Source organism: Streptopelia decaocto, assembly GCF_964273445.1.
Source record: "Streptopelia decaocto genome assembly, chromosome: 4".
NCBI lineage: Eukaryota > Metazoa > Chordata > Aves > Columbiformes > Columbidae > Streptopelia > Streptopelia decaocto.
The window spans coordinates 14,831,019-14,846,199 of record NC_138658.1 but is presented as its reverse complement, the minus strand read 5'-3'; positions in this window follow the sequence as shown (position 1 = coordinate 14,846,199).

Here is a 15,181-nt window from a genome sequence, read left to right as displayed (position 1 = left end):
GTGGGAGCGACAAATAACCGCGACCGGCAGCCCTGCGCCGCTCCAGGGATCTCTCCACAGAGGAGGGACGGCCTTCTCGCTGGCTGTGGCCTGCGGCGCCGGGCTCCCTGATGTAGGTGTGCGGCTTGGTGGAAGTCCCCAGGCTTGGAACATCGGCCCACCCGGGCTGGCAGCTCCTGGTTGATTCTTGAGTGAACGTGAGCTCTCCTAATAAAAGGAACAGTGCTTGACCTCACATGGGTATCTCCCTCACACTCAACGGAGGTGTTTTGCTATTGGTTATTAATTTTAAATAGATGGGATAAATTTTGGAATGAACATGCAAAGTTTAAGGGCTTCCCTTCAGCCTACTGCCTTGTATGTTATGCACAAAGTACAGTTCTTCCAGCTTACTTTCTCTGGAGATACAGTGTGTTTGTCTCAGGTGTGTGGGCTATAAATAGCAAAGGGCTTAGGTGCAAGACTGCCAGTGTGGCTTGGGCTGGGCGCTCAGCCTTCTTCTATAGGCAACCCATGGGCAGCAGCAGCTGCCTCCACCTGTCCCCTGAGGAACCTGTGGCTGTGCAGGACACATGCCCCGAGTATATTGCTATATTTTCTCTCCAAATAGCTGAAAAAGCTGAGGCCAGTGAGGTTTTATCAGCTGTCATGATGGCACTGTGTGTAGTAGACTATTGGAGCATTAGCTGAGCAACTGCACAGCTTGGATTGATTTCATTTTTCTGCCTGAGGAACCTGTTGGAGGGTCCTCTGTTTTGGGGGCTGTAGTGTTGAACAATGTACAGTACTGGGATAGTAGCATAGCTTCCACATAAACACTGTGAGCTGGTAACCAATTTTATCACCACATGCACTGTGGAGTGCTGAGCTCAAAGTGGTGATTCTTTGTGTCTCCTTCTTGGATTCTTTCTATGCTGTTTCATGTGAAATATAGAAGATTTTGAATGCAAACTTAAATGTGAATATTAATTAGGACAAAGAGGAAGTGAGTGTCATGAGGATGGAGCCAGGCTCTTCTCTGTGACAGCTGATTATAAGACATGGGGCAATGGATATAAACTGGAACACAGGAGGTTGCATTTAGATTTGAGAAGAAACTTCTTCACAGTGAGGGTGACAGAACATGGGAACAGGCTGCCCAGGGAGGTTGTGGAGTCTCCTTCTCTGGAGACATTCAAAACCCACCTGGATACCTTCCTGTGCAACCTCATCTGGGTGTTCCTGCTCCGGCAGGGGGATTGGACTAGAAGATCTTTCAAGGTCCCTTCCAATCCCTAATATTCTGTGATTCTGTGAAGTATTTTTTTAATTGAAACACTACTAAAGTGCTGTAGTTGAAAGTGCTTTCAATGAAAGAAATAATGCTTCTGGGAATGGATTATGGTTTGTCATGTTCATCATCAGGTTGTATTTCTCTTATAAAATTTGGGCATGGTATTTTGACTTGCATATATTAAGGGGCATGGGACATAATTGTTCTTTCTTAGCAGACATACTAGTTTCTTACTAATGGAAATGATGGTTACTGGAACAGAAGGGGGTGCTGTCAACACACCAGGCAAATAAGGGGCTCTGGACAGCCGTGTAAATTTTTCAAGGAGAAGAGAACTCCTTTTTGCTCTTAACAAGAGTTAACGGAGTGTTCTTTTCTCACAATCTAGGAGTGGAAAAAGGGTACTTGGTGCTGTAATGATCTTGCACAGTGAAACATTTAGCCGTTAAAACTTTCTGAGACAATCTTTTCTATTAAGGGACCAGGTCAACTTTATCCTACTTGTATTGATCTTCATTGTCATTAATAAGTGACAGCTTCCCTTAAAGCCGCAGGTTTTGTCAGCTTTTTGTGATGTCCTTTAAGAGCCATATCCCTTTCCTTTAATTGTCTGTAATACCATCCCTCCAAAGACCTTATTGTTCTTCTGGCCTTTGCTTTTATGACAAAAATGGGAGCAAGAGGGGGATTGGGACAGCAGCAGCTCTCTCTTGGATGGGCTGATGGTGGAGTGGAATTCCACCCTTAGGTAGAAAATAGTGAGGCAAAGCTAAGTGAGGCAAGAGCATTCTTTATTACTTCCTTTTTTCCTTGTACAGTTGGCTGGTAAGTCTGCTCTTTCTGCATGTGGCCTCAAAACTATAGAGTGACCTTTTTGTATTGAGTTTTGTGTAGAATATATGACCAAATAAAATCCTCTAGCTATGTAGAGAGACATATTCCCACCTTGCCTGTGTCCTTCAGCTGCTTCATGTAGCTTTTGTTTGTTATGTCAAAGTAGCAATTAGACCTGGTCAACAGCACTTCAGTCTAATGTGAAACACAACAACATTGTCGTAAAACAATTGTTTTTATGGGCTAGCTGCCTTCACATGATGCCAGGTGAATGTTCTTTCTATAGTTAAGGTGAATGTAAAGTGTGAGGGAACATCTTCAAGTGCTGTTACCTGAGCAGCTGGTTTACATTCTCATGTGCTTTTCTAGCTACTCTATGAAAACTGAAATTCATCTTTGGGCAAGTATGCTCTCAAACAATATTTAGACTCAACCAGTATTGCAGGTCCCTTCCACAGAATAGGTTTTCCACAATTCTGGAGAAGATACTTGCTTTCCCATGTATTATTTCTCAGCTGGTAGTTCAGTTGTTTATGGTCAGATGCAGTATGGTTACAGCTGGCTGAAGCAGGTATGAATATTTGTTTCCAGCCTCTGTCTCTTCTGTTGTGTGGCAGGACTGTTCATGTGGCTACACAATGAACCAGATCAGGGGATTGTTTTTGTAGATTAGTCTGCCCTCTAATCACTCCACCTCATTAACAACTTGCAAGCTACTTCTCTACCAGGGAGTTACTCTGGCCATGGCAGACTAGCATCCTGGGTGCAAGGGGACGTACCAATATAAATATAAACTTAAATAGTTCCCCCACTGCCTGACATCTTTCATTGTTGGAATAAAATATGGAGGTGGCTTGTAATCAAGCTGCATTTTCTACATCAGAGAAGTGTGCAAGTTGCATGCAGTCATCCCTTCCTTAATGGCTGTAAAATAGATCCCTGTTAATTATGCATGTGTATGTGTCAACTGTTGAGAATCTTTACATGTGAAACAGAAGCTGTGTGACTGACTAAATAGATGTGGTTTGTGGAGTTGTCCAACATTAATAGCCATGACTGGTTGGAATAGTTAGAGTGGAAGTGAATACTTAGCACAGAAGATTAGCAAAAACAAGACTTTCATTTTCAAGGCTAGATTTTTAACCTGAATGAGTGATGAGAAAAGTTGTGTGAGTAAATTCATGTGTCGGAAGTATGACTGATACATACTGATGTTGGGAGCAAACTACATAGCTAACAGCATACAATATATGCTGCATGACTATATAAAAGACAAAATTTGTACGTAAAGGTTAGCTACTGCAGTTGGAAAGTATACGTGCTTTAGGGCACAAGCACTGTTTTTTCTGAAATTCTGTTGCACAGTGTGTGGCATATTTGGGGCTGTGTAGTAGTTAGTAGGTTATAAATAGGAAGTCTTCTGAAGATGATTATGTTTCTTTCCTAAGACTGGGAGGTAGGTGTCATTATTTAGTTTGACTTCTTTCTCTTCTGTGTCACATAGACTCCATTGAAAGGGGAGCCAGAGAGTCTTGGGACTTTAAGCAACTGTGTAACTGCTCTGCCATTAATTGTGAAGCCAGCAACATGCCAGTGAACTGATACTTTCCCTGTCTAATTAAACAACAAAACAAAACTTGAGTCACTATTCTGTTGCTGGGTTGAATTTATGACTACAAGGGTCAGCATCTGCTGTAAGCAGAGCTTGCAAGGCTAACTAGCGATGTAATAAGCCCCTTCCTAACTCTTTTTATTAGAGAGTGAATACTTATCTAATCTTGTTCTCCACGCTTAAGTGTTGAAAGAAATACTAGCTTAAAGTCTTCTTAAGATAGTTTTAACACAGTAAGTGGACTCCCTTTAAACAGAGCATGCAGGCCTTCTTTCAACTTTATTGCACAAACAAAATGTGAAGATTTAGAGGGCCCTTCAGTGGAGAATTCTGATTAGTAACAAGAGTAAAAAGGAACGGAGTAAGAAGGATGATGAAAAGCAAAGCTAGAGTACTCAGAACACAAAAAGTGGGAGAAAGAGGAGGAGTCATCCTCCTTTCCTGCCATTCAGCTTCATTCAGGTGTCACTGTAACCTACCAAAGCTGGTGGAGCTCTTCCAGCCTTCCCCTGGAGAGTGAGGGAGTGACAGCAAATTCTTGAGTAGAAAGTGAATCAGAAGTGACAAGAGTGGTGCAGCGTTGCAGCAGCGGTGATGGTTTAGCCCATGTTCAGAGCACTGCAAAAACAGGGGGTGCATTGTATCTTAGATAAAGCATTAGGTGGTAAAAATTATTATTGTAACTCCAAGTTCTCCTGCCTGCACTGGCTAATTTTATGGATAATTGTCTTTGCAATTGAAATTAATCTATATGTATCACAAATTATGCAAATCAACTTTGTCCTTGAATAAAATGGCAGAGGTGCAGTGTCAGTAGGCTGCAGAAATGTCTATGCAGGTAGAACTCAGGTCTTTCATTATCTTGCTTGTTCAGAACATCTCCTGGTATCTCATTTATTCTCATTAAAAAAGGGAGAATTTACCTCAATTTACATTCTCACAGAGTCAGGAAAGCTAGTATAGAGCCTGGGTGACAGAAGCCACTTGGCATGCCTTGCCTTAATTAATATTCCTTATTAATTCCATGCATGTATTGTTAGGGGAGGCTGCAATGCATTTGGGCTGTGTGTAGTTGCTGTCAGTTTTTCTGTAGATGAAGTTCAATAAGGCCAAGTGCCGGGTGCTGCACTTTGGTCACAACAACCCCCTGCAGCGCTACAGGCTGGGCGCAGAGTGGCTGGAGAGCAGTCAGACAGAAAGGGACCTGGGGGTACTAATTGACAGGAAGCTCAACATGAGCCATCAGTGTGCCCAGGTGGCCAAGAAGGCCAATGGTATTCTGTCCTGTATCAAAAATAGCATGGTCAGCAGGACAAGGGCAGTGATCCTACCCCTATACTCTGCATTGGTGAGGCCACACCTGGAGTATTGTGTTCAGTTCTGGGCCCCTCAGTTCAGGAAAGACATTGAAGTGCTGGAGTGGGTCCAGAGAAGAGCAACACGACTCATGAAGGGACTTGAACATAAGACCTATGGGGAGAGGCTGAGGGAGCTGGGGTTATTTAGTCTAGAGAAGAGGAGGCTTAGAGATGACCTCATCACTCTCTATAACTACCTGAAGGGAAGTTACAGCCAGGTGGGGATTGGTCTCTTCTCCCAGGCAGTTAGCAATAGGACAAGGGGGCATGGGCTTAAACTCTGCCAGGGGAAATTTAGGCTGGATATTAGAAAGAAATTCTTTACAGAGAGAGTGGTCAGGCATTGGAATGGCCTGCCCAGGGAGGTGGTGGACTCACCGTCCCTGGAGGTTTTTAAACTCAGATTGGACATGGCACTTAGTGCCATGATCTAATAAACGGACTAGAGTTGGACCAAGGGTTGGACTCGATGATCTCTGAGGTCTTTTCCAACCCAGTCGATTCTGTTTGATTCTGTGATTCTGTGACTCTGATTGACCTTCATTTTGCTTTGATCTGATGAATCATTTTCTCATGCTGACTCTATGCTCTGTAATATTTCTCCTAATTGTACAAGAACACTTCAGCCACATCTAAATCTGATTCTCTCTTGTGAATGCTTACTCTACCCCACTGGAGTATCTGAGTCTCAGTTTGGAATCTCCTAATAGATTTGACCCTATTTAATCTCTAGTATTTCTTATTTATTTGGTCTCTCACACCACCAACATGTTGTACAGACTCAACAACAAAATTAATTGGGTTAGGATTTCTGCATTAATTATTAAATGATATTTGTCTTTTGGAAACCAAAGTTTATAACCAGCCTTTTGCCAGACATACGTTGCTGTAAAGTGCTCAAACCAAGAGAGAAAGAAAGAAAGAAAGAAAGAAAGAAAGAAAGAAAGAAAGAAAGAAAGAAAGAAAGAAAGAAAGAAAGAAAGAAAGAAAGAAAGAAAGAAAGAAAGAAAGAAAGAAAGAAAGAAAGAAAGAAAGAAAGAAAGAAAGAAAGAAAGAAAGAAAGAAAGAAAGAAAGAAAGAAAGAAAGAAAGAAAGAAAGAAAGAAAGAAAGAAATCTCTCCATATTACTCTGCTGCAGCTGCCATGAGTAGACAAACTACATTGTTCCTACACAGAAGAGAAGGAAGACCACTACTAGTGTGTTTGCCTGAGAGGCCCACAGTTCTGCAGTTCCACCTCCAGGGATCTCATTTCCATGTTAAATGACAATGAATCTGTCTTGCCTTTAGCCAGGTTGTCTCAGTGGTTAACTACCCCCACTTCAAATGTGTGCATTTATTTTAGACTTACTATACCTAAAATCGCTTCAAGCCATTTAGTTTTGTGTTTCTTTTCTGCTAAAATAAAAATCACAACTGGCATCCTGTTTTAACAAAAATGTCAAGTCCAATGCCTTTCGAAAGTCTAAGGATATGATATATTTCATTTGTAATAGGACTTCTGACTGAACCAAGTACACCTGCTGTGTTTGGTGCCATTTCTGTGACATTGTGTGACTGGTATTTGTTGTGCTAATACTTTTTATGTCTTTTACATCTCCTGCTTTGGTCTGCACTGATATCAGGTTAATCCATCCATATCTCAGGTCATTCCATTAGCCTTTAAAAATATTATTACAATATCAATTTTTAGTAGTTATCTGAAGCTTCCCCAAGTTTAAGCAGCTTGGATAACTCCTTCAATAATCTCTGTATTTGAAAGAATGGAGAGGTGGAGTTATTTAGATAATAACCTCTGATTCCACACACCCCCCTCCCCATTTTATTGTTTCAGAAAAGTGCCAGTCTTTTTTCTTTATTTTGCCCCACTTTAAGTCTAGAATCAAAACAGATGCTCAGTTTCATTTTAATAGTAAACTAAAACCATTAAGTCCTCTGGACAGATACTTCCCAGCTAGACAAATACAATGCTCACAATTTGTAGTTAGCACATTTTTAAAAATCTGGATTATGATTTGAGTTAACCTAAAAACTGTCCAGTTTTACATGGGTATATGCAGGTTGATTTTGTTTCATGATATCTTAACTTCCCAGACTAAGAAGAGCATATCAGTAGAATGATAGAAACTGTAGATCTTTTTTTTTTCAGAGAATGCACTCTACAATAGTGAGTGGCACTCTGTTGAAACTCTTCCTGTTGCTGTATATATGTATTTATTTAGTGCCAGGTGTTGTAGAATGATTACTTTAGAAGTCTGTAGTTTTTCTGGTGTAATACAGAGGCAGTCAAATGGATGCCTTGCATTCACTGAATGTTTGCTGGCTTTTAACAGTATGCTACCAAGTATTATTCTGTTGCCCAAGAAGACACAAATGATTTGGAGAATGACTTAGTTGATATCCTCCTTCCTCCCCTGCAGACCTGGGAGGATGGCTGTGCTTTTGAAGAAAGCCCATTGAGATGACATGGCAAAGTTTGAGGAGTTCTTCATTACTTCAGTTTTATTTTTTTTACATTTGCATAACTTACCTCACTTATGACTGCTTGAATATGCAAGAATGCTAGAAGGAACATGCTCAGCTCAGGTGAAGGGAGAAGGCAAAGGAAATAAAGCACATAATGCATCATTCACTTTCTTAAGACAATTAAGGTGTGGCACAGGAAGGTGTTGAAAGGATCCCCATCCAGTTCTGTTTTGATGTGTTAGCTTTATATTCTAAATGTTAAAATAAATTATGCCTTAGCATCACAGGCATATGCGCAAGAGATTGCTGTGGCCTGCCAGGGAGTGAGCTCATCAGCAACGAGCTTGTGCAGGGAACATATTTCAGCAGCATTGCAAGCTGTTGAAGTGAAGAAGGGCCAGCAAAGCAATCCACACACCAGGGCTTGTCCTGCAAGTCTGCTTGTGTGCATCAGCAACACGAGAAAGTAAATGCAATTCTGCTAGACTTCTTCACTGGAAACCAAGTCCAACAGCTGTTAAGAAGGAGAACTTCTTTTTAAAAAATGATGTTTGTAATTACACAGTTGCAAAACTTTAGCGGGGTGTTTCCTGGCCTAATACAGCTGAAATGCGTATTTTCATATTTATTATGACTGTCCTGTAGAGGAAGAGCCACTTCCAGTTACTTTCTAAACGACACCATGCAGGCAGTTTTTTCTTCTATTCTTCATTCTGTATGGCACTGCTAGAATAATTGGACAGGGGAGGACTCATTATGTTTGCAATGTTTTTTGTAGTGCACAATTTATTCATTTATTTTATTCAAGGGAAAGTACGTGATCATGGAGGCTTGGATACCTCTCTTTCTTTCTTTCTTTCTTTCCACAAAGAATATAAAACTTCATCAAATGAAAATTTTCTTCTGTTTTGTTGCCCACCCACACAAATGTTTTCAGAGTTAACCTTTCAATAAGAGAACTGAGCTTTGCTTTCAGAGATGAGAAACCTTGCTCTTGGTATTTAGAATCATCTGTCTGATGAAAATTTGAGTGGGGAAAGGCAATGTTTCTGTCAGTAACAATTCATTACTGGTTGCTTGTTTCACTCTGGCATTTCAACAGTTTGATCATTTATTTTGGAACATGCTTGCTGGATGTTTGCTGTTTACAGTGGTCTGCAGTCTTCACATTGTGCTTCTTATTTGCAATAAATGCATCTTACAGATGAGCATTAAAATGTCTTGCTACTTACATGCTTTATCTTAAAAGACACCATGCCAAAACTTGTGAGAACAAAACCTCTGTGTCTTGATTATGCTGATGTTTGGAGCAAATCTCATTAGAAACTTTGGCTCTGACTGTGCTGGATTAGGAGCATATGGTCTATTCCTTATGGTTGTTATCCACACCTTCAGTGTTTGTAAATTTATTTTGTTTTGTAAGTTACAAACTCTCCAAAAAATTTAGTGTTCTCCTATGACTCAGAAGATCATTTGGAAAAAAAAACCCAAACCAAATCAAACCAAAAATCTCTTAATTTTTGGCTTACAAAAGGGGCATTCCACCTCAGACTTTATCTATGCTTAATTCAGCCTGCCAAAATGTGTTGAGAGTAATCCTGCAAAATCAATTTATTGCAAATGCATTGTATTCATATAAGGGCCTCAGTCTACAATTTCTTTCTATCTTGAGCCTCCCAGTATCCAAGGGTGACACTTGTGTCCAGTTCATACACATGTGGAATTTTAGCTGTTTGTCCTCAGCTCTGTAAACCTTTTCATCTTGTGTTTCTTTCCCTGTTCTCTGTCAGCTGAGTGACTCGGTACACTGGAGATTCAACTCCACAGATACATGTTAGTTGAAGCATACGCTCGCTGTGGTTTGGTATCTGGGGATTCACTAGTCTGGTTTTATCTTTGCCCAATGCAATACCATTTCTCCCCCCTCCAGATACACTACCTAACACATTCATTTATTTAGACATTCTCTAGAGGTTTCTTTGGTCTTCCTTGTTGAATATTCCATTGCCAGCAGGGGGTGTAACTGCCAGAGTTGACAGCTAGTTTTATTTGCAAAGGTAGACTGCTCCCTTAGGTACAATTCCGTTGATAATGATGTTTCCAAGCCATATGGAATTATGGAGCAGTCAAGAGAGCAACTACTGTCTTATATCATAGTTTAATACTTTTTCTAATTAGCATTTTTACTTATATGTTTTCAGAACTCAGATCTTTGCACTTACCTGTACACTGAGCTTCCTGTAAGCAGATGAAGTTTGCACCTGTTCCATAGAATGCGAAAAGATCACTGAATAGAAAACAATGGATTTTGAACTGCACTTTAATGCCTTCAAACAGGAAGACAGGATCATAGTAAGCAATGCTTTTGATAAAAAATTGAGTGTTTATAGCTGAGCAGTCTTTTAAAAAAACCCTTATGAGTATAGATATCATGGGTAAAAAAGTTAATCTGCCTTTGTACGATGTACTGTTTATTTTTCTCATTTGTCAAAAGAGAACAAATGGGTTTACCAGTCTTTATGCTTCACGCTGGCAGTAAAGTTAATGAAATTGTAGGAGGAAACATATGTGCATGTCAGATGCAGCATAGCATTATTAGGTGTATTTATTTGTACTATGAACTTCCATGATCATCCACTGAGGCATCAAGTATTACCTTCTTGCACATGAAGCACAGAAGTTCTTTGAGTGAATAAATGATCTGAAGTGACCATCACTGTATTTTAAACAACCTGTGACATTCATGTAACTGCAGAGGCTTGCCCAGCTGTAACATCCTCAGCTTTCTCTAAAATAAGAGGGCCTTAGCAAAAAAAAAGAGAATAAGATTACTGTCAGTTCTAGCAATACAACTGATCACTAACTAAATGAATGTGGTTATTTTCCACCATCTTGACTGAAAATATATTGGAAGTGCCTGTGTAGACCATGCAACTCCTCTGAAGCAAACACAGGACAGTGCTTTCTGAGGGCAGAAACTGTAGTCAACTATATTCAACTCTGAACATAAGCAGCTATAGTTCTACTGCAATTAGAGAAGCTGGATAGCTTTGTACAAAGGTTCCATTTGATTCCCAGGTTGCAGTTTAAAATTTTCAGAAACTGTGAAGTTGCATTTCTTCTGTGACATTTCCAGCTCAATAGTAAACAGCCTTACTCATAATGAATAGAAGAGAAAATAGGAATAATATTTTTTTCTCAGTAAAATTCACATACTGTCAAGGTTGTTTTTTTTCCTGTGTGTTCCTGTCTCAAGAATAGTTCGACCAAATGGCTTTGCCCGCGTGCCACTTCTCTGACAACAGCAGGTGCCTAGTTTTTAGTAAAGCCTGATGTTGGGCCTGTGTTTCAGGACTAATAAGCCTGTGTTGAGCTTTGTGCTCACGTGGCTAGAGTAGTACTTGAACAAGGCAGTTTAAAACTGACAGGGATATCCTTACAATGTGACTGAAGTTGGAAGGTACAAGAAGCAGTATGTAGACTTACCTTTGAAACTCCTTTCTTAAGCAAAAACCTATTCTCAGCTTTAATTATTGAGCTCTTAGTTCTCCTCCCTGATATTCTTTCCTACCATTAAGATACCAGACTGGTTTTCCTTGAGAACTTTCCATGGCATGTTTATACCCATGATACTTTATTGCTTAAGGCTGACAAAACAATAGTGTTGCTGCAGTGCAGTACAATCTGTTTTTCCTGTCAATAGCCCAAGCATTTTTTTAAAAACAAACAAACAAACAAAACCCACCCAAAAAACACAAACAAAACAAAACAACAAAAAACCAAATCCACAAAACCAACAACTATAACAAAAAAAAACCCCAAAACAATAAAAACTTTTTCCACTTGAGATCCTGCAGCTGCTCAGGAGAGTGACATTGCTCTCTAAAGTGTTCATGCTCAAAGGAAATACGTGAATTTAGATGTCAGAATGTATGAGTTGTGAGAGACTGGGAGTTGAACAAATATCTTGAGACCCATGTAATTTTGACACTTTACCTTTCACAGGAAGAGGCTGTGATTCTCATTTGTCTGTCTGATGATGAGTTCTGCAGAGGGAATGGCTGTTTCAGACAGAAGAAAAGCTTGAAACTTCATCCTGTAACTACCCTGCCACTGCCATGTTGATCAAGAAAAAAATACAATTAAAAGGTTATTCTCTCACCTACCATACCTTTATGCTGATGAAAATCCATTCATTTCAGAGAAGGATTTTTAAAATTTAAATCCATATCATTAAGAAACAAGTCCAACTTGTCAGCCATGTGATTCAGTTTGCTCGTCTGTAAAACTGACAGCATGTTTCATCCTTAACTGAGGAGTGTGGGTGGAGTTATTTGTAATGTAAGTGAAAGAAAAAATAGTTTGCACAAAGAATGATTGTTTCTGAAATACTAGCTATTAAATATATTCTGATTTGAGTAAAATCCTTGGTATGTCATAAGGCTTTGTGTCAATGACTAATACATTTTTTATGGATATTCCAACTTTGAACCCTCCTATTGAGGGTGGCCCTGCCACAATGTCCTTAAGTCTGTGTTACAGGAATACTATATTGCTTATATAAATGCTGTCAAAGCCAGGTGGATATTCTGGTTTTTCTAATTGTGTTGGACTACAATGCCAGCATCTGGTAGTCCAGTGAGATTACTCTCTGGAATTTCACTGTTGATGCCAGCATAAGCTTTTTTCCTCTCATATCTTTTGTACATCTTAATGGTGTTTCCGTATTTGTGACTGTGTGATACAGTTGAGTCCTGTCTCTGTAGATACCAAGCATGTGATTAATCACGGATTTGCCACTAGAGCCAGGCTGACATCATGCCTATATTGTTATGGAAACAATTAGGTCATTGGGATGTTTTGCTAATTTAACCACTGCCCTGGTTGTGTCTGCTGTATTTGTTGCTGTTTGGAACACAGCACCAGATTGTGCTGTGTTCTTAAGCAGGACATGAATCACTGTGAAAAGAGGTTTTTTTATTGTCTTCTCTGCAAGTTCAGTGTGTGTTCCTCAGTCAGCCTCTCTATGTGTTAGTCTTTTGCATTTGGGAGTTGTATGTGGGACTTCCCCACTCTTGACTATATTTGTTTATAACTTCTTTCTAACTCTGTACATCAGTGGATATCAGTAGGTTGTAGATGGAATGGCTATGGAAGGATCTTTGTGTCATTGCTAGAGAGCAAACACAATTGCAAAAGCAATTAATTATTAGTTGTGATTTACAGTATAGTTGTGCTTCCCTGTTCTTTCCTAACATTGAACTTCTCAATGGCAATTAGGTGCCTTGTATGCATATCTTTTGAAAATGAAACATTTCTGTTCTTTAACTGTACGACAGTAAAGAACAGAGCAAGATCCAACAGAACTCAGTGTTTTGCATATACATACTGAGTATTTTTCCCTGCAGAACTTGGTCTACATAGGCTTGCCAAAAAGAACACTTGTTCATAGACTGGAAATCATAGCAGAGCTGGGGGCTGTGTAGCTCCTTCTCACTGTTGACAGCAATAGCTAATGCTCCATCCCTTACAATAGCTATAAAATCCATTTAGCAAGAAAACATCTTTAAAAGCTTTTTTTTTTTTTTTTTGGTGTATTCTCTGTGAACCAGCAAATATATTCTCACTGTAACAAAGTGTATCTTGAGATTATGAAGTCTGTCATTTTTGAGAAAAGCAGAACACATGTTTGTTAGGACAAGTACACCATTTTTATTTGTTTTGATGCACTTATGTGCACTAAATAACCTCTAAAATTTACTTCCAGATGCACTTTCTGTCATTCTTTTGATCGTACAGCACTTGTGATCGGTAAGTGATAGTTCCTAATAGAGGAAACTTGCAAGTTAACTTAAATTCTGTGAGAAAGGGTGGTCTCAGTATTTGACCTGTTTCTGAAGAAGACTTTAGAATTGTCATTAAATTAATAACAGAATCTTCACAAACCTTGCTTACATCAATGAAAACAATTCCTCACACCAAAGTGAAAATGACATCCCCACAGAGATGAAGGAGTTTCAAATCAGTGCAGATACTTGCGGGTTAGCACTTGCATTGTGTCCCCTTACGGGTGATGTTTCACCTTGTAAAGTGATACAAACTTAAAACCAAAGGAGAGATTTTTCTGCCTAGAGCCAATAACCAGTTTAAATGAAAATCTATTAATTATTTCCCTAGGGTATTATGTCAGAAATTTTGATTGACTCCCTTTGAAGGTATTTTTGTAAATTTGTGTTTGTAACTAGTGCTTAGTTAGCAGGCAAGCAGCTCAATTAGCAAAGCAGCTGGATCCCTTGGGTAGTGATATCTGCTAAGGTCATTTAAGTGGATCAGAAGAGTATAATCAAGGATGCAGTATATTTGAAAGCTTCTTCAATGACGTATCAGCCCAATAGTACCAGCAGGAGCAATGGAGGATTGGGAAAGGTAATGTTGGGGTATGTGGTGGGGAAGTCAGGGTTCCCAACCTGTGCTGTTCATGTCTCAGCTGAGAATATTTTTCTACTGAAAAGTTAGCCAAGTTCAGTGCTGCAGCACAAAATATGTATGAGACAAAAAACAGCATTTTCAGAACTCTTGCATCTGTTTTGTGATGTTTTGGGGAGCTTTTAATTGTGTCTAACAAGTAATGGATTATTTTCTTTCTCTGCTGATTTACCTTCCGCTAGCCGTCTCCTTCTTGAATCTATAAGGATGAGAGTATTTTCTGGGCAAATTTGAAAGTAAAATACTCTTGACTAGTAGTTTAAAAATGTTGTGCTTGCTATAGAAAACGCCGTTTTCTTGTTTGTGACTCAAAGTGCTTCAGCACTACTGAAGATGCAATTAATTTCTTATCAAAGGAAGGGCACACTGATATTTCTAGGGAGAATAAAGAAGGCAAGACAGAGTTAATCTGAGGAAGTAAAGGTTAATATTTACTTGGAGTCGCGGTAATGATCACTGGGACCTTGTTTCAGAAGCTCTGTGACAAACGTGCATCTCTGGGAATAAATTGGTTTTATTCTGTAGGCAGCTCTTTTCTCCCTGAAGCTCCATCAAGTCAGCTCCTTGAGGTAGCATTAGAATATTACAGCACCAGAGAAGCTATTTTTCAGATGAAATTTGAAATCTACTTCTTCACAATGTATTTCAATATTTTGATGCAAGTATCATTAGTGTGATATCATGGCTGTTCCTTGGAATTCCTTCAGAATTTCAGCTGATTACCTCAAACTTCTTTTTATGTTTAACTAATTTTGCTAGAATAGTTTATTTTCCTCTTTTGCAGTATAACAGTGGAACACTTCTCTTGATTGTGAGCATCCTTGCACAGCTGATGCATACTGGAGGGTAAACCAGCTAACTGACTGGTCTGAGATGCTCAGATGGCAAAGTAGGTTAAGGATGGTTATTTTCCCCAATACTGACTTGTTAAGCACATGGAGAGGAATTCAGATAATATATTTTTACATATATGCATACATATGCATAAGCACACATGCATGTATATATGTTGGGTTTTTTTTAAGGAAGGACCTTTCCCTTCCCCTAAGTCCCAAACCTCATCTATGAAACAAATATCACTGAAATATTTTGTTAGACGTTATTGAGATCCACATATGCAAAGTCTGGAAAAAATGCAGGCTTCATGAAGCCT